The following is a 21,042-nucleotide window of genomic DNA, read 5'->3' as shown; positions in this document are numbered from 1 at the left end:
ATATATATATATATATATATATATATATATATATATATATATATATATATATATATATATATATATATATATATATATATATATATATATATATATATATCGACTTCATGCAGTCGATTTCTGACAGTATCACGACCAATGGTTACCTGGTGCGTCTGCTGTAATACGTTAACCTACTCAGGTGCTGTGATTGTCGGTTGTCTTCTTGCGGTTAAGACCAAAAATCGGTTTTGAACTGCAGTTGTAGCGCAGTTGTAAAGCACAATATTTCCAGTTTAATATATATATATATATATATATATATATATATATATATATATATATATATATATATATATATGTTAACTCGAAGATTCTCACGGATAAAGTATGATGAGCTGTTTTCTCGGGTTTCGCTCCGTGTTCTGTGTATTTTCTCCCCATAAGGATTATTTTCACAACGTTTCGGCAAAGTCTCATTTGCCATCTTCTGGTGATGTCTAGTTGAAAAAACCAGACATCACCAGAAGATGGCAAATGAGACTTTGCCGAAACGTTGTGAAAATAATCCTTATGGGGAGAAAATACACAGAACACGGAGCGAAACCCGAGAAAACAGCTCATCATATATATATATATATATATATATATATATATATATATATATATATATATACATCGGAAAAGTCTAGGGATATTTTTCAAAATGCCAAAATTTATTAAATGGTCAAAAATACTGAGTGCGCATATAAGCAAAACTAAAAAAAAAGATATGGCTCTTCTTTGGCACCCCGAAAAAAAAATCATAATACAAAAAAAATGGAATCAGTACAAAGTATGGCCTCCACGCTGGTTTATTACGGCCCTACATCTATCGTGCATCGACAAAATGAGATTGTCAATGTCTTGTTGAGGTACATTTGCCCATTCAGCGTTGTGTGAATGTTCCCCATATGCGGAATAATTCTTCGTTGAAGCATGTCGAATATGCTCGATGGGATTCAGGTCCGGTGATTGTGCTGGCCATGGCAATACATCAACTCCTTCGTTGGTGAGCCAGTCAGTCACTAGAGGCGCGACATGTGGACGAGCATTATCGTGCCTTAGGTAGAAGTTTTCACCAATAGCACCAGCAAACGGACGGACGATAGGTAGAAGAATGGTGTCGAGGTACTGTCGAGCTGTGAGGGAGCAATTTGGAAAAACGAGTTCGGTTCTGCCGCCAATCATGATTCCGCCCCATAGCATTACTGTACCATCTCTGTATGTGTGGACTTCCTGGACGTGTCTCAAACGTTCATTATTTCCAGGTCGTCTCCACAGTCTTACTCGACGAGAATCTGGATGAAATCCAAATCTGGATTCGTCTGTAAACAAAACTGCATCCCAGTTTTGATGCTCTTGACACCACTCTAATCTTCTACCGCGATTGCCTCTCGACAAAGGTGGACATTTGAGTGGCCTTCTGTTGTGGAGATCTGCTTCATGCAGTCGATTTCTGACAGTATCACGACCAATGGTTACCTGGTGCGTCTGCTGTAATACGTTAACCAACTCAGGTGCTGTGATTGTCGGTTGTCTTCTTGCGGTTAAGACCAAAAATCGGTCTTGAACTGCAGTTGTAGCGCAGTTGTAAAGCACAATATTTCCAGTTTAATTGCTGAGCAAGAACTGCATAGAATGTACAAACTCGACACTTTCAGATTATTCATTTTAGCCGAAAACCTACAGTTTGTAAAAAACTTGATAAAAGATTAGTTACCGTTTTTGCAGGCTTTGTTCAACCCATAGAAATCTACAGGGTGGTCGAGTGTACCGATTTAATCGAAATTAAACGACCTCATGCATTTATTTTTATGATATTTAGTATGTTATAAAAATATCCCTAGACTTTTCCGATGTGTGTATAAGTTGAGAATCTTAGCGACTGGAGATATGTTCAGTAAAATGGAATAACGGGGTCTCTCAGCCAAAAAATCGAAAATCAAAACTCCCTTTTTTTTATACTTTGCCAAGCTTTCGCTTCTAGTAGGCAGCTTCTTCAGGGCCTATAATTTATTGAATTGTGGGTTTTTTTTGCCAATGAATAAAAATAAAATTACAAATCATACTTACAGTACAGGATTTTCCATGAAAATGAAAATATGAATAGATAAGTACTTTTTGATCATTCCCATATTGATTTCAATTTAAGAGCCATCGGTAGACAGCTGTTTCAGCCTATTGGGCATCGTCAGTACCGGGCAGGCGGTCCTCGATTGAAGACAAAATGTGGTGGAAAGTCATCTTCGTTTCATTCAGGATTGGAGTCCAGCTCCCTTACCCTTTTTGTTGATTATTGATCTCAAGAAGGACCAATGGGTTCATGACTGAGGGGATGGCGGTATGAAGTCCTCAGACATTAGTACCGCCCTTCACGGGAGACAAAATGTGAAAACCAAAAAAAGTAATTAATAAAAATCACTGCGTAAATACAAGCGTGACACCCAAGTCAACTTGCCAAGTTTTTATGTCAGTATTGGTGGTTTGACATCTCCTGATGTCTTGGCGCTGAGAAAAGTTTTTTATATTCATTATTCTCCAGCAGCCTAGTACTAGTTTCAAATAAAATATAACTAACTAAAGGTAGCTAAATTCGATCACAATCAAATCGCAATATTCACAGCTCCGTTTGCAGTGTAGTACGCAACACTTCTGGCCGACACTGTACGCACGATCTAAAGCGGCAATGGCGGACATCCTACTTATTAGTAATAGACTGTTTCCCGGGAATTAACAGTCATCTCATGCTGGTATATATGTATACATATATGTGCACGTACGCAACAAAATTATACAGAGCGATAATAACAGAGCGGGTGACGATGAGGCGGTTGCTGGTTTAAATTATATCAGGAAGTGATAAAAAGTGGACAGTTTCTTAATCGGATATTGTGAACTATTCTCTGAACATATGATGATTTATCTCTCAACCTCGAATACTGAATAGAACCAAAATGTATTTTGGGAAGCCAGCTTTCTTTTTCTTCATCATTGAATAAAAAATGTAGGAAATTTCCAAAGAAAAGAAACAAGAAAATAACTGCAACATAGATTATACACAAGAGTTTACTTCAAATACAAACCCTTTCGAAATAACTACTTTCACATGAACATTAAATTACATGTAAGAGGCCACCTATAAATCACGTCACACGAATTACATGATGTTTGACCCCCCCATGTCCTAGTCACAGCTGGTCACATTTGTGTGTAGTATAACGTCGTATGTTTTACAATTGTAAATCAAATCAAACAAATCAAATCAAAATATGCTTTATTGTCTGAAGATTCATATCTTATTGACAAAGCTTGGTTGAAATAATTAAATAAAAAAAAAGACAAACAAACAAACAAACAAAATTACAACAAGTAGCTATCGCTTCTTAGTCATATAAAACCATAAACTATACCATAATATACAATTTCAAGTAGATACTGAATATATGTATACGTAACAAAATAGGACATAAAAAGAATGTTTATTGACAAAGCTAGTGAAACTTTATGAAGCCAACAATGTAAAAGTTTTTTTTTAAATATTAAAATTATGATATACAGTAAACAATCACTATAAGTTTAAAAAATGTACATCTACGAATACGCATAAATAAAATAATATATATATATATATATATATATATATATATATATATATATATATATATTTATTTATTTATTTATTTGATCCATACAAACTTGTTAAGTTTTATTACATGGATTCCTATTATTAACAATATATACAATGTAAATTCAACTTAAAAAAGAAATATATTTTTATTACGTACCTACTATAAGAACTGTTGGGGTACAGATTTAGGTAGATTTAATTTTCACGAAGATATATTCAGTATATTATTCAGTATTGTGTTACGGAATTTGGAATATGGTAAAGACCAATCAATATCCGTTATTTCATTGAATTCATTAGCTAATATCAACATGGTTGCGAGAGGTGATCTAGTGCTAGATATTGACACAGAAATATTGAACAAAATTGTATGTCGAGTACGGCGTGAAGGGACATGAAACGGAATCAAGTGTAGGATTTCGGGGGAATCAATTCGATTATTAATTATTTTATATATGAATATCAGGGCTGACAAATTGCGTCCTTGTTCTAATGATAATATTTTGAATTCGCTCCTTAGCCGTGATGTTCGTATTAAATTGTAATCGGGCCATTTATGATATTTTTTAAAATAGAGATATCGAAGAAATTTGTTTTGAACCTTTTCAATTTCTTTTAAAGTAGTTTTGTATTCTCCTGTCCAAATTATTGAAGCAAACTCCAGTTTTGGTCTAACTATAGTATAGTAGAGTAATTTAATTGTATTTATATTATTAAATTCACGCGTTTGTCTCATTAAATATCCCAACATACGATTTGCAGATTTTACTAATACCATTATATGCTTTGTGAAGGAAAAAGTACTATTATAAGTAATGCCTAAGTCTTTCACCTCGGTTTTTTCACGCAGGACCTCTCCATCCATATGATATTCAAATTTGATCACATCTTTCAACGGGATATTGTTAACGTATAACATTTTTTTATATTGAAAAATAACTTATTAGTATAACTCCAATTCACAATGTTTTTGATGTCTTTTTGCAATGATACGCAGTCTCTAATAGTCTGGATACGTTTAAAAATTTTGAGATCATCTGCAAACATCAGATAATGTGAATGATGTAAGACCGAGGGTAAATCATTAATGAATAATAAGAATAGAAGAGGTCCTAGATTTGATCCCTGAGGAACACCGGAATTAGCATAAAATTTTCCCGAAGTGTTCCCATTATGTTTAACAATGAAATATCTATTTCTCAAGTAATTTTTAATCAATTCAAGAAATTTCCTTGAAAACCCCTATATATATATATATATATATATATATATATATATATATATATATATATAAATCATTGTAGATATGTAAGCATCTGAAATACTAAGAGTATAATATTCCTTTGAGTCATAGTAGGCTTTTTGCAGAAGTACTCTTTTAACCAATTTTCTGAATGTTTTTAAATTTGCTATTCCCCTATAGCACATTGGAAGGTGGTTATATATTTTCTTGCTCTCATATATCAAAGAAAATTTTGTAATTGCTGATTTTGGGATTGACGAGGGTAAATTCCGACTTCCTCTCGTGTGGTAACGTCTGTCATTATTTACTGCTGAGTTGGAATATTTTTTGTGAATTAAGCAAACGGTTTCTAACAGGAATAAACAAGGTACAGTGAGAATTTTCTGACTGATGAAAAGTGGTTTGCAGTGGTCTTGTGATTTTGCCCTAATGTATCTGACAGCCCATTTTTTTGTAGAACGAATACTGAATTTAGTAGTTGCTGACTTCAAAAGCCCCAAAAGGCAATTCCATATCTCAAGTGCGACCAAGGAACAATACACAGTTCTGGCTGAGGATTGATTGAGTTCTGGCTGCATAGCAGCCAGATGCTATTTTTTTGCATACATTTGTAATATGCTCATCAAATTTTAATTTATCATTTATAAATACCCCTAAAAATTTTGTGTGAGTTTTGTTAACTATAGCGTGATTTTCTATAAGTAAATCGTCAAAATTGTGTTTGTTTTATTTGTGTTGAAACATAAGGAGTTTGAATCGCACCACTGTTTAACCCTATAGAGATCCAGGGTTATGATGTCTCTGAGATTATCTTCATTTTCCCCACGCCAAAGGATCGTGGTGTCATCCACAAAAAGTGTGAACTTTCCTTTAATATCAATGGTTACCAGATCATTCAGATAAAGCAGAAAAAGGATAGGACCCAGAACCGAACCTTGTGGTATACCTGATGAATTATTCTCAATATGTGATGTATTTCCTTGGAGTTTACTAACTGCTTCCTGCCTGTTAGATAACTGTAAAGCCAGTTATATGGCAATCAAATATTATAAATGAACACAACGAAAAACGAATAATTATATTATTTGAAGATCAAACCTAACCCTCATTCAATTTGGATTTCAGGACATCGACTGCGGATACACATCTTCACCGGCAGCAGAAGGTTGCATATCTTAATGAGGATCCAGAGGTGATTTCGAATTGGGGTGAAAGTAACCAGGTTCCCGAGAAAGTATCTATAGAAGGGAGACAAATCTCCAACCTTTTTTCGATGATCCAGGCTATCAAGGTTGCACGTGATGTTCGCGTCTCCGATCGGGCGAATGGCTCTTTTCTGGATGGAATCCAGCAACTTCAGGGTATGTTTCGAGGCAGAGCTCCATACATGAGAACAATGCTCCAAAGAAGGTCTGATCTGAGCTTTATAAAGCATCAAAAGTTGCTGAGGAGTGTACAGTTTTCTGGTTCGGAACAGTGTTGCAAGCTTTTGAGAAGCAGCCTTTGCAATTCCAGCGACATGATTGTCTGTTTAAAAAAAAATCTGTTTTACCGTTAATCAGCTGTCGCCCCCATACGAACGACAACTCTCAGAAGTTGAGAAACTTGTGCGAGCTAAGGACTAACGAGGTCTTACCTTTTAACGTGTGATTCCTACCACTGCTGCAGAATCATCCCCGCTTCAACCAGATAAATTCTCTCAAGAAAAATATCTGGTCGAGGCGGGAATCGAACCCAAGATCTTCCGATCGTGAGTTGGGCGCACTACCACCGCGGCCAATTCCACAACATTGTGCTAAAACATATTGGTGTTCATTTTAACCCCCAATAAACTTATCGAAGCAGAAAGCGGAATTGACTGACCTGACATTATTATATCCGGTTCGGAGACATTCATCGTCTTGGAGAAAACCGGTGCATGGGTTTTTGTGGCATTGAATTGAACTTGGTTACTTTCACCCCAATTAAAAATCATTTCTAGACCCTCATCAAGATATGCAACCTCCAGCTGCCGGTGAAGATGTGCCTCCGCAGCCGATGTCCTGGAATCCAAATAGAATGACGAGACAAGTGTGCTGTCGTCTGCAAAGCAAAGCCTACCTACTTGTCAGCCCAACAGTTATATATACTTCTGCAGTGTCTGTTTATGTGAACTAAAAAAGTTGTTAACCCTGTAACAATTACCATTGAACGATCAGATTTTGAATAAGCACCCACGCCGTTATCACGGCTGTCTTGAATTTTCAGAAACGTGCAAAAATTGCAACTTGAAGCCAAATTATGAGAGTTGTTGGACGTCACACAAATTAGATGGACCGAAAATAAAATACCGCATCGGAGATCTTAACATTCACGTTATTATAACAATGTTTGAAAATATGAATGTATGCTGTCTTTATATAACAATTTAGAAAATTGTATACGCTCGTTCACAACATTATTCTAGCAGAGATTTTTGAGAAATTTTCGAATCCATACCTCTTCATCCTCTCAAATGAACACTTTATACTATCTCAACAGATTTTTCATAATGGAAACATATATGAGATAATTACCAAATATAATAAGTGAATAATATGAAGTATTGAAACATTTGATTAGGCGTTCCACAAGGAACAGTACTCGAGACAGTCTCATTTTTTATTTATTTCAATAACCTTTTTAACTTGCGAAATGATGGGGTGAAAAGTAGTTGCATAGATGACACTATGATCTTTTTCAAAGATGATTCATTGTTAAACCTGAAATCGAAAATTTCCCCTGATAATCAACCTGAAAAAAACTAACCTCTGGTAGAAGTCCATTATATCTCAAAGTTGAGTGCAGTAGATTTGCAAAAAATAAAAACTCAAAGTCGGCTCCACTATTTAATATCACCATCAGATGTTAGAACGGTAAAACCATCAATCAGTACATGTTTCGAACCTATATTGGTTCATCATCAGCTAATGTAAAATTTCAAATAAATAGTTGATGATGAACCTATATAGGTTCGAAACATGAACTGATTGATGGTCTAACATTTGATGGTGATAATAAATGGTGAAGACGACTTCGAGTTTTTATTCTTCGCAAATGGAAAAAACTAGCAGAATTACAAAATTGAAATCAAATAACTGAAAATGGTGACCTTTGATTCATGGAATAATCAGGAGGAGTGGTGTTGTCAAGATATATTTGAAATAACGCAACCGGAGTCAGCAATCGGCGTTCCCGAACAATTCTCTGTCGCAGGTCTTCTAGATTTGTAGGCTTAGTAGAGTACACTTTCGACTTCAGATGTCCCCACAGAAAGAAGTCCATCGGTGTGCGATCAGGTGATCTAGCTGGCCACACCACTGGACCCCTTCTGTCGATCCAACGCATTCGAAAACGTTCGTCCAAAAACTGTGTTACCCGAACATCAGGTGCACCATCCTGCTGAAACGTTATTTCATTTTCTTCTAAATTGTCATCATTTTCTAAAATTTGTATAATCATAGGATCTACACAGTCTCTATTGAGATTACCTTCAATAAAGAATGGTCCAACAATATGATTGCCAAGAATTCTGGCCCAGACATTCAGTTTTTGTGGAGTTTGTGAATGTGTTTCCACCACCAAATGAGAATTCACATCGCTCCAGTAACGACAATTATCAAATGCGGTTTTTTCAATTGGTTGGGAAAGGGATAAAAAAGTTGTAGATAAACAATCAAATTTTAAGCCAACGTTTCGGACTTTATTGAATCCATCATCAGGGCTCAAACATTAGTTATCCATGTCAAAAAAACGTTTAAAATATTACACACATACACATACACACAAATACACATTTTTAATGTGTCTGTAGTGTCTGTGTTTTCATTTGGTTAGTCCTCATTTTCATTTGTACCTATGTTGCCTGACACTTATATTTTAAACGTTTTTTTGACATGGATAACTAATGTTTGAGCCCTAATGATGGATTTAATAAAGTCCGAAACGTTGGCATAAAACATAATTGTTTATCTACGAATATTTTTGATCCATTTCCCAACCAATCGAAAAAAGCGCATTTGAAAATATTTTGGATCACCAAACCAGGCAAAAAAAACGACAATTATGTCTATTCACTTCACCATTCAACATGAAAGAACTTTCGTTTGAAAAATATGTATTGTGTAATAGGTTTGGCATATTAGCCAATGTCTTGCTGAACACCTCACAAAACTGAAATGGACGATAAGGATAATCTTCGTTTAATTCCTGAACTAGCCTTACTCTGAAAGGATGGAATTTGTAGGCTTTCAAAATCAAAAAAACACTAGTAGCTGATACACCAGACTCTCTAGCTACTTGTCTGATAGATTGTCGATTATCCATTTGTACAGGCCTAAAACTGCAACTCCGTCATTTCTGGCAGGACTTGATACTTCATGTTTTCTGTTGTAAACAGAACCTGGAGTTCGAAACTTATCCATTAACTGTTTAACGTACTTAACGTACTGATGGCTCACGTTGTGTTTTGGATGATTCGTATTATAAATTCTTGCAGCAGTTTTAGCACATTCATTATTTCGGTAATAGGTTGTAACAATTATATATATATATATATATATATATATATATATATATATATATATATATATATATATATATATATATATATATATATACACATTTTTGTACATTCAAAATTGTAAATTACTAAGTTACATCTCGTCTCAAATATATTGGCATAAAATCTTGCGAATATATAAAAAATATAAAAAATAAAATTAATGTCGTCATATAGAAAAAGTTAAATATATATAAAAAGTTTCTAAACTAGAAGTTTACGTCTCACAACAAATATAGATACTGTGTGTTTATGAAATAAACGTCAAGTCTCATTACGTTTTTCCATCATATATTTTTTAATAACTTTTTGAAAATGTCAATAGAATCTACATCCTTTAATTATGGGGTTAAATCATTGAAAGCTTTGAGTCCTTTAACAAAGACAGAATTTTGAGAAGTCTTTGTTCTTACTAGAGGTAAGTGAAAGCAATTTCTTGATCTGGTTGGATATTGGTGGAGTTCAAAATGCTAACTTATTTTATTCAGGTGCCCGTCCCGTTTTTTGTCCATGCATTAAGGTATCTTGAACATCTGAATGAAAAGTTTACTTCAAAAGAAATAGTTCTTAATATATAGTTTGCATGTTCTTTAAATGTTAGTCCATAGTCAACTATAATCTGTTTAAAATCTGTTTTTCCGTTAATCAGTTGTCGCCCCCATACGAACGACAACTCTCAGAAGTTGAAAAACTTGTGCGAGCTAAGGACTAACGAGGGCTTACCTTTTAACGTGTGATTCCTAACACGTATCCTACCCAAGTATTTGATTTTTTTCACTTGTGCGATTGGCTTCCCGCATAGTTTGATTTCCAAATTCTGGCTTGGCAGTGTTTTAATCTGGTTTTCTCTTGCAATGAGCATAAATTTTGTTTTATTTTCATTTATTTTAAGTAAATTGCTGCAACACTATTCTTTCTTCAGTAGAATAAACCACGTTGGAACACAGTGAACAAGGATGACTCAATTCGTGAAGAAGTGACAGTTGCCAACTATCTACTTTTTGTTCTGCGACAACTAGATTCAACAAAAACTACCAGTGCAGAAAAAAACTAACAGTGTCGTCCATTTCGAAACGTCATCTACACCTTGTATCCTTTTCATTTGATGAGAAGCGAATCGCCATTTGAATAAAAAAATTATTATCTCCATTCGCGGTAGTTCGCTATATTTGAACGAGCGCGTCCATTCATTAAAATGTTTCATTTGTTTTTGTTCGGATCCGGTGCAAGTGTAGAATCGCCTTCCGGCCATTTAAGACGTAGATGGCTAGATCTCCCTGTCCCTAGCTCTAGCTATGAGGCCACATCCGGCGGTACTAACATCCTTTAGATGTGCGGTGGCCTTTTCACGAATAAATATCGTTTAACTGGTACTTGTAACGAAAGGATTCCAGGTAAAGAAATTAATCAAGTAGTAGATACCACGTTCCCAGAAAAGGCTTCTGGTTCAACCGAATTAATGCAGCCTTTTATAGAACTCTTCTTTATGAATGAAGAAAAAGAAATTTGAGGTAAATTCAATATTTTCAAAAGCAAATCAACTCGAAAGAATGAAATGAAATATTTACAAGAAATTAATCAACAAAATGAAATATTTGTTTGAAGGTGGACTTCGGACTTACATTGTCTAATATAATATAAATTGATTTGAAAACCCTGAATAAAACAATTAAAAATTAATAAGTTTAATCGAAAATAACAATTTTATTAAACAAAAAACTGAAATTACATACCAGAAATCCAACCACCATCAATCGACTAAGAGATGAATCATCAAGACTCTACCAGACCGTGCTTTTGGGCTCTGTAATACAAAGGATGGTATCGAAAAGGAACTAGGCATCATCAAAAAATGACCCACAACGGAATGGTTACTCCAGAGTGATGGTAGAACAGGCCTCAGCTAGAAAACAGCAAGAACTCCACAAAGAAGAGAAGCCGCCACAACCAGTACTTGTACTTCCTCCCTACATCAGAGGATTATCGGAAAGGATAAGAAGGATTGGGTCCAAGTACAACACCACGACCTGCTTCAGATCTGGGAACAATATTCGTAGCAGACCAGGCACCAAACGCGGAATGCGATTCCAAGAATTGCATTTACCGGGTACCCTGCAAGTGCGAAGAATCATACATCGGTGAAACTAAGAGGCCATTGAAAGTTCGCCTTGCTGAGCACAAGAAACACATCAACATAACATCAAGTGGGCTCAAGCTGAAATCATCCACAAAGAGGAATACTGGTTTAGGAGAAAATTCAAAGAAGCTGCGTATATGTTGTCCAACAACGCATTTAGTCAAGCTAGCGAAGAGAATCGTAACATATGGAAACCTCTAATCAAGCGAAAAATGACCAATTCCAGCCAAACGGTCATCTCCCGCTAAAAACCAATGAAGCGGAAAGAGTGAAGAGGGGATAGGTGAAAGCACTCGAGCGACCTATAAATAGTCAAATCTCGGAAGAATAAGTCCAGACGATTGTCGATACTAACAATCGAAACGTCGTGACATAACTTGGTTTGAAATCTTTTAATTTTTATTTTTCTTTTTTTGTTAATAATAATTTTTAATTTTTATTTTTCAGTTTTTATTATTATTTCAATTTTTATTTGTTTGGTTGTTGCTTGTATGTTATTTCTTTGTAATTTCAGTTTTTTGTTTAATGAAATTGTTATTTTCCGTTAATCTTATTAATTTTCAATTGTTTTTTTCAGGGTTTTCAAATAAATTCATATTATATTAGACAATGGAAGTCCGAACTGATGAAAATGAAATAGGAAAACTAACTTGACGTAAATGTAAGCCATAACAAATACTAGTCACAATCTAATAGGTTTGGAGAAATGAGTATACAAAGATACATACTCAGGAGACAATCTCAATAACACTCACCAGTAAAGTCATATTATGAATTGGTATGAATTATATGTAATTGCAATTATAGCTAGGCAAATCTAGTTGTGCCTCTGAATATTAGAAGCGTAGTAGAACAGCCGACAGAGTGGGTCGAGGGCTCATTAACATCGACGAACTCGAGTAGTATTTCTTGTCTTTGAAAATACCTTCAAACAGTGAACTGAAAAAAACAAGCTTCTCAATGGACAAATGAATTCTTAACAACGTTTTGAGATTTATGCAAACGAAAGCAACGGATGATGGAATGAGAATTCCTCTTACGAAGGTGAGAAAAAAGTACTAATAGCTAAAATAGTGTATTTCAACTTTGAAGGTTCAAGAACAAGTAGTTGTGGCCACAGGGGTGTGCATGCGAACAGTACGGGGAATCAAATCACAGATGAAAAAAATGGTGAAAAAAACATTTTCAACTCCAAATAAAAAAAATTGTATCAAAAATTTCAAAATTGTGATCGATTATGCTGATTTGGTAATTTTACGCAGATGCATAATCAATTTTCGTAAAGATGAGAAACGAGTTCCTACGCTTAGAAAAATTCATTAAACCGTCATGCGAGATATTGACTCTCAAGCAGAGAGACTTTGAGAAAAGAAATTCGTTAACTTGGATTTCTATGAATAAATATGGAGAAATACCAGTATGTTGATGGAACACCAGCTTATTCGACAACTTAAAATAGAATTCTATAGAGAAAATACTTAGGTACATTAGATCGAAATCAAATTGTAATACAGTTATCACAACGAGATGAATTTTGATGATTATAAGAAATGGGTGTCGGAACAGTTGGCTTCGAAATTGACTTAAGAAGCCTTGTTGTAATAGATAATGTACCATATCATAATAAACAAATTGACAAAATGCCAACGACATCGACTAAAAAATCCGATATGCAATCATGGTTAACAAAGAGAAATATCCCATTCAGAAAAAAACATGCTGAAACTTTAATTATATGCCCTCAGAATCAACTGTAAGCCAAATTTCGAGTGGTATGTCATAGATCAACTCTTTCTTGCAGCAAATAACAACGTTGTACGATTACCGTCATATTAGCCGGATTTGAATCCAATTGAGTTGGTTTGGGCTGGACTGAAAGATTACGTGGCAAATAAAAATGTTACTTTCAATTTCAACGATGTCATTCAATATTATGACTACTTTTTGAATAGTTTTCTTATGAGCAATTGTGAACGAGCACAAAAATTGGAGGACAATTTCATGTCAAATGAACCCGTGATGGATATCATCGTGTATGATTTGATTATTGATTTACATGGTGAGGATAGCCTAAAAAATAAATTGGGTTTGAATTTTAATCATTTTGTTTTTATTTATTTTTTGCCTTTGTTTTTCAATCCCTTGGTCTGTAATAATTATACAGTGCATTTCTTTAATGTCCCCCCTTTTATTTTTTGAACGGGTCAACTAAAAAAATTGAAATTTGTGATAATGAAACTAATGCATGGATAATTTATTTTGAAGTGAAACTGACATATGAAACTTTCAAGATGGCGACTGGACGCAATATGGACAAATATTGTGGAGATAGGTAGGATGACTTGCAATGGTTTCCGTCACGATTTCGCAGAATTTTGTTCTTCAATCAGTTAATTGGTGTACCATTTTAATTTTGTAAATAAAAATTTTTCTTCCAATGGACGAGAATTAACCATTTTAGAGATTGTTGACGTGGTACCTTTCTACTAGTAAAACCAAAAACTAAATGAGAATATTCAATATATATATTCAATTTATTATCCCAAATTTCAATTTGGAATAATGCAACATTGCATGCAACATTGATATGTTATTTCTTATGGTTTCAAATTATCTAAAATCACCCCAAGTCATGAATGGACCTGAAATATGTCCCTGAGAAATAACAGAACACCTGGCGGTACGGTAGTCGGTTGGATGGGTGTCGGTGGTTTATCCCACTCACTCCACTCATTCTGACTGACCTGAAACTATTCTCCAGCGTTCTTGCGAGCTTCAATTGATTTGAAAAAGGGTGGAACCAATTAGGTACAACAGCAGTACTAACATACCAGGACCATTTTCAGTATACGCATCACAATGCTACAATTTTCTTGTGATGCACTGTTTGGAACCTGACCTGTTCAATCCAATATAATCCAGTTTGACCTTCCTCTTGAAGATGATCACTTGGTGATCGAAACACGTGTCGAGGTGTTGAAAATGTCAGTTTGGTATTGGGATAGAACTCCAGTAATATAGCTAAAATTTCGTTACGGCATATCTATTGTTTGTGAAACGATTTTTTTATAAATGAAAGATAGGCAAATACTTTGTGCTCTTTTACCTAAAAACAGAATTCCACGCAAATAAAGTCGCGAGCAACACTTAGTCATCAATATTGATGATTTTTGCAAAAGGTGGCACATTAAAAGAACATCACATTCAATTCATGAGCTCTGTGATGAACTACACTCAATAAATCCAAGGGTATCATATCAGGTGATCTGGCGGCCATTCTAAACGACCACGTTTGACTATCCATCGAATTGGATAATTGTTATCTATCCACTCTCGAACCAGTCTCTCATAATAAGGAGGTGAAAGTTTTTTTACCAAATTATTTCTGGTTGTTATGGCAGTTTCAACCCGAGTACATTCTTCACACGAAACACTGTGTAGTATTTCAATTTATTTACCAACGCCTTTCTTCGGTTGATAAATACAGTCCGAAACCTGCACCTCTTCGAATAAAACATGTGGCACCCAATGTAAACAACCAAATACCTCATCCCAACTAATTACACATGTAGAAACAATAACGAGGAACGCAGTTAAAAAATGTTTGTAATCACTAGTGGCAACGACGGGGATACATTAGTCAATAAAAAATAAAAAGTTGTTTACATTTTGTCGACAACCAACAACGGTATGGCAGCTAAAAATAAGACAGTAAAACATTTCTTTGAGAAAAAGTTCTGAGTTCCCCCAGTTCGAACGGAAACAGACTATTTAATATTGAGTTTTTGTGCTGACTTACTAAGGTGAATGAACTGCTGCCTCAACCAAACGAAATAAACTATCTGTTTGAGAGTACGAGGGAGGTTGCAGAAGTTCAATGCCGCTTTGATCTATGGAGAACGGCATAAACGATTTGGATTATAAAAATCGTTTGTATCCTATCTGTATCTGTAGAGTAGGCCCACCGCATTCAGGCCACATGTGACCCATTGTACATCCTTCCAAGGAGTTGTCCTCCTAGGTCATCGTCCATCCTGTCCTTTCCAGGAAGGTGGACAGTCCTAGAGACATCTCCTTTATATCGGCTGCTTCAGGCCAAAGCTCACCGAACACACACTCTCTTATTGACAATAACCACGGACATTCGCATAGGACGTGCCTGACAGTTTCATCTTCCTGTTCACACATCCTGCATAGAGGTGGGTCCACTAGCCTCATATTATGGAGGTGTTTCCTTGGTAGACAGTGGCCAGTCAGAAATCCTACTGTTAAGCGTTTGTAGCCTTTGTAAATATTCGTGCAGTGCTTCTTTTGGAGACTAAACACAAAACACCGAGAAGTCTCTAACAAACTTGTTTTGTCCAGTTTCTCTGGAAGGTAAACGATCGATTTTTATATCCTAACTTATATACTAACTATTACATTTGATGTATTGTTCAAATCGAACAGTGCTAGTTTAAAGCGAATTTTACCTTTACCTGGCACCCATGGCAAGTGTGATCTTGCCGAAACGTCGTGATAATGTCAACGGATGTACACCCGGATGGTAGTGTTTGCTAATCAGTTGAGAACAGAACTGGAGTGTACTCTAATAACAAAATTCATTTCAATATCTTGATAATGTTTATTACCATCTCAGGAAAGTGTTAATGAATTTGGACATGGCACAATGATGCTCAAGTTATTCTACATAATATCTTCACATCATATGTGAGTCTTCTTGGTCAAAGTCAACTAGCAGATGTACATTCCACTGAGGATAATTTAATGAAGAAATATATCAAAGTCAGTTCCATCCCATCATTTCAATTATGTTTATCAATATGAATGTGAGTTTTAGAATATTGCAAGAGTAAGAATCATGGAAAATCTCAAATTCCGAAGGATCGAGGAGCCCCCTGGAGCTCGAAGAACTATGCATCTTCAAGTCCAAATAAGCTGAACACTTAATGATGGGACGAATACTGATGTATTTGATGATTATCAGACCAATGATCATGCTCTCTGACATACATAAACAGGTTTTCCTGAACGTCACTGCACTACACTATCAGCTGCAAATGAAGTCCTTACAGACTCACCTCCGTTCCACATCTATACTAGATGGACATCATACAAAATCATGCATATTGCCAATTGCACAAAACAGGCCTATGTGAACAGTGGCTGACACTGAAAGTCAAATCATTCTGGGAATGTTCTCGACTTGGTATGCCTCCAACTGTCAACTACGAACTCCCTCGTGCAGTCCTAATCCAAGTAGATATGACTGGATCCTCTAGGAGGAGGAAATACAGAGAGCAGATTATTATTCGTTCACAGATGAATCAACAACATCTTTGGTGCAGGTTCCAAGTGGCAGATCTAAGACAAGATATATCATCTTGCCTAGAGACATAGGCGGCCATATTTCAAGCAGAAATAGTTGCCATTGATTTGATTGTGAAGAGATTGGAAGAAACCAATCTTATACATATTAAAAAAATATTCTCGGACCACCAAGTGCTTTTGGAAGCACTTGACTCTACCGGGTAACGTCCAAATTGGTAATGAACTGCCAAAAAAGACTCCCTTCAATATGAAGACTTAACAAATTGCATCTAGTCTAGATTACCTAGAGATTTCATCGGGCCAGAACCTGCCACTGGTATTGCTGTAGGCTTTGCCAAACAAACAATGAATACCAGAACTGCAAGAAGAGTTTCTACCAGGATTAGTACTTTGGCAAAATCTACCAGTATCGGTCCTTCGGAGCATTGTACCAAATAATTGTTAGACTGAATCATCATATGCTGATACTTAGGATGTGTTTATTTGGAAAATGATGAAACATAAGTGCTGGATTTGTTTGGCTGAGTTATAAATCATAATAAAACCTGCACTGCGAGGGTTACAGTGGTAGTGAAACGGTCCATGTCAAAGGGGGACAATGCAAAGGTCACGGAGCGGAGAACATGGAGATCGCCACATGTATCGAGGATCCGGAGAAACGGCTGACTGGAACAACCTTTCGTTAAATAATAATAATAGATGTCCAAGTGGTTGTTGAACTTGGCTTGAATGATTTGAATTTCAGGTCTGCAGCTGGGGAGTTTTTCAGGCTTCACTTCCCTAAAGACATCAAAAATTGAGTTGATTAAGTGAATTAATTTTAATTAAGTATTTCATTATCATAAATTGGCAACTTGAAATTCATCTTAGTTCTCTATAAGGTTTTTATTTTTCTGATCTACCTTAGTTGAATTTTTTGTAAAGCATGTCTCATTATTTAGCCCCTGAAACACTTCTATTAACACCCCTGGGTGTTAATAGAATTCCTGGATGCGCCTAGCTTGCTTTCCAATATTGACATCTTCGGAATTCAACTAAGGGACTACCCACTTGAGTTTAAAAATGTGTTACGCCTCCCTTTCTTTCTATTTTCCTTTTATTTAATTTGTTTTAGTTCTTGGTCATTTCCTAGTTTGTTGGGGTGAATAACGAAACTTGTGCAAATAATTTTTAGGTGGTTTGAAAGATAGAGTAGTAGGGAGGTTGAACTTACAATCACCCCTTATTGAACATGACGACATTTTCTAATGCCCTTGGGATATTGCTACAATGAACATACTGTATATCCAGTCAAGGATTAAAAAATAGTGTAAATTACAACTGGGAGCTTCCGGTACTATTTCAACATTCATCACGCAATAATCTGCATGAATGCAACGAGCTAATGTCTCCCTCCTCGCACAAGATTTGTTTACCACGACGCTGCCAAGAGTAGCCTAAATCTAAATATAAATAAAGTCCACTTACCTTTGCTACCAGGATACTACGGATCGCAGGATCTCTCACACTGTTGCATTGATTTCGGTATACACTTCACAAGGAAGGGTGGTGAATCCGCACCACTTTAGGGTGTAATGTTGTTCAAGCCAGAAACTATCTTGCGCGCACTTACTATCGAGATAGCTTTGGCAGCCATGTCAGCCGGGTGATAAATCCTTTGATAGGCGGTTTTCCTGAATTTTCTGACCGAAACAGGGCCCACAATGTTCACGAAAACGTTCAGTCGCCCCCACTTTGTTTTCTGGCACAAGCAATTCGAGTTGCACAATACGAAAAATCGACAAAATTCTTGCGATAAGAACTTGTTTTCCACGATTCGTTGAAGTTTCTGTGGGATACAGAGCGGATGCCAAATCGGTGAAGCGCAGACGCGTGCAGCCATAGCCTCGCCTCGATGTCGACCACGACAGGGGTGGACTGGCTAATTTTGGCGTGGGTGTCGGGACTTGTGGAGGTTGCGAAAAATGTTAGATCTGTGGGTTGTTTGAAATGTTGATCAACTTTATGATTGGGTGGCTTGAGCAATGTAACGGTATATCGAATGAATAGAAAATATTGAAATTAATATGACATATTAGTACGAAGAGGATAAAGATAAGTTCGCACTCTTACATAGTTTCACTCTTTGTTCAACAAATCTCTTGTTATCATGTTCACTTTTTCACTTTTTTTATGATATAAACTCTAAATTTTAGTCAAAAACATGTATGTGATTTTTCTTGAAGCGAAAAACATTTGTAAAATAGTTTCACGCCATTCAATCAAATTGAGTTTTGGAAGTCTCCATAAAAACATTTTTTTTCTTTTTCTTCTTCTTTTCAAGAATTGTCTATTGATTCAGTAAAAAATTACAAAAAAGTATAATGAAGTATCGAAAAGTGATCTATTGATTACATTCTTAGCAATAAAAAATTTCGTACTCAGTTTACAATATGTTTAACATCTACATTAGCTATTTATGTACACAGTAGTGAGATCGGTGCCTATGCGTAAGTTTGGATTCACGTAGTTTATGAATCGCTGGAGATACAATTAATTTGGAAAAACGTTCTTAGGAAGTTTATTCCACATAAACGCAGTTCTCCAAATGAAAAACTTCTCAAACAGTGAAGTTTCAGGTGTACTGAGCTGAACCTCAAAACGATGAGCAGCCACAGTCCGTCGCACATTTCTGATATGTACCGCTCTTGGTGGAATCAAATGGGGCAAGTCACTTGAACACCTCCCGTGAAAGTATGTATAAAAGAGAGACAAATCTCCAAGCTTTTTTCGATGTTCTTTTTTCTATGAAATCCAGCATTTCGGAGCAGTATTCCAAGCTTTTGAGAAGCAGCCTTTGTTATTCCGGCGATATGATTGTGCCAAGACAAATTGGTGTCCATTTCAACCTCCAACATCCGGTTCGGAGAAAATCGATGCCTGGGTTTTCATGGCATTGATTTGAACTTGATTACTTTCACCCTAGTTCTAAATTAGTCCTAAATCCTCATTAAGATATGCTACCTTTTGCTACCGGTGAAGATATGGATCGGCAGTCCATATCCTGGAATCCAAATGGAATGACGAGACAAGTCAATGAAGCTATATAATGGATTCTAGGTTTTTTCCAATAATTATTAAAAAAAAACAAAGAAATTCAGTGAAAACAGTCGAAGATTCTGGAAACCTGTTTTCAAGAAGAATAGAGTGCCCGCTCTTCACAGTTGGGAGACTGAACAATAAAATTCCCTCCAAAGTAAGTGAAATTTTCCAAAATACCAATACTAACAATATTGTTGAATTTCTTAAAGAATATGAGCTTTTATTTAAACTTTAATATAAACAACTGCATGTTTTAGATATATTTTATATGCTTGCCGATAATAGCTGCTGATAGTGGCTGATGCGGTTTTTTCTAATAAATAAGAATAATTCAGTCTCACAAAAAAAAACTTTTGATGTAGAACAGAAATATACAGAAATTTGGAACTTTCTTGAAGTACGAGAAATCCAGTTCAGCATAAACACATTAATGCACTGATATAAATTCATGGAAATCCCAGAATTATGAGTGTGATATGTCATCCATATATATTTAGAAAGATTAAAAAAAAACCCTAACTAACAACTTTATTCCAATTGTGGGAAACAAGCATGTCAAAAAGTAGCTATTCTACACCTGACTATGTATGAAACTTCATGATAAAAATATCATTAACTTATTACCTTATTTGCACAATAATGAGGATTTATTTGAACATTTTTTTCACCTATCGCGTATCTTTTGATATACCATGAAGTCATTATAACAAATGAACTCGATAATAACATTAAAATTAGAGGTAAAAGACAATAAAGAATCTTACAGGCAGACGACCAATTATTATAGTTTAGTTTGGAATTATAATAATGGTGGAAATGAAGCATATTCTTCTGACCCTTTTACAAATACAGTCGTGAGCTAGAGCCCGTTTCTATTTATTCTCGCAACAATTTTGAAATGGTTAGCCATATCATAACAACACACATAACACATGAAAATCAAATCAAAAGCACAGTTTCGCGTAAATATATCACAAGTGGCAAAATATGAGTCAACAATATTCTAAATGATAACCAACCAT

At 35.5% G+C, this 21,042-nt stretch overlaps 1 protein-coding gene across 1 annotated transcript in view; it reads right to left on the bottom strand.

The window, feature by feature from the left end:
• Positions 1-18,793, bottom strand: part of LOC111503121 (sprouty signaling antagonist) — a 169,179-nt gene extending 150,386 nt beyond the window's left edge. Inside the window, exon 1 of the mRNA XM_023157347.2 lies at positions 18,407-18,793. The gene's annotated coding sequence lies outside the window, so the exon portion shown is untranslated. The remainder of the gene's footprint in view (positions 1-18,406) is intronic.
• Between the last annotated feature and the right edge of the window lie 2,249 nt (positions 18,794-21,042).

The sequence above is a fragment of the Leptinotarsa decemlineata genome, unplaced genomic scaffold, assembly GCF_025532065.1.
Source record: "Leptinotarsa decemlineata unplaced genomic scaffold, Ldec_3_MD MMD2_tig00026336_RagTag_RagTag, whole genome shotgun sequence".
Classification (NCBI taxonomy): domain Eukaryota; kingdom Metazoa; phylum Arthropoda; class Insecta; order Coleoptera; family Chrysomelidae; genus Leptinotarsa; species Leptinotarsa decemlineata.
The sequence above is the reverse complement of the archived record's forward strand: the minus strand, read 5'-3'. Positions and strand labels throughout refer to the sequence as shown.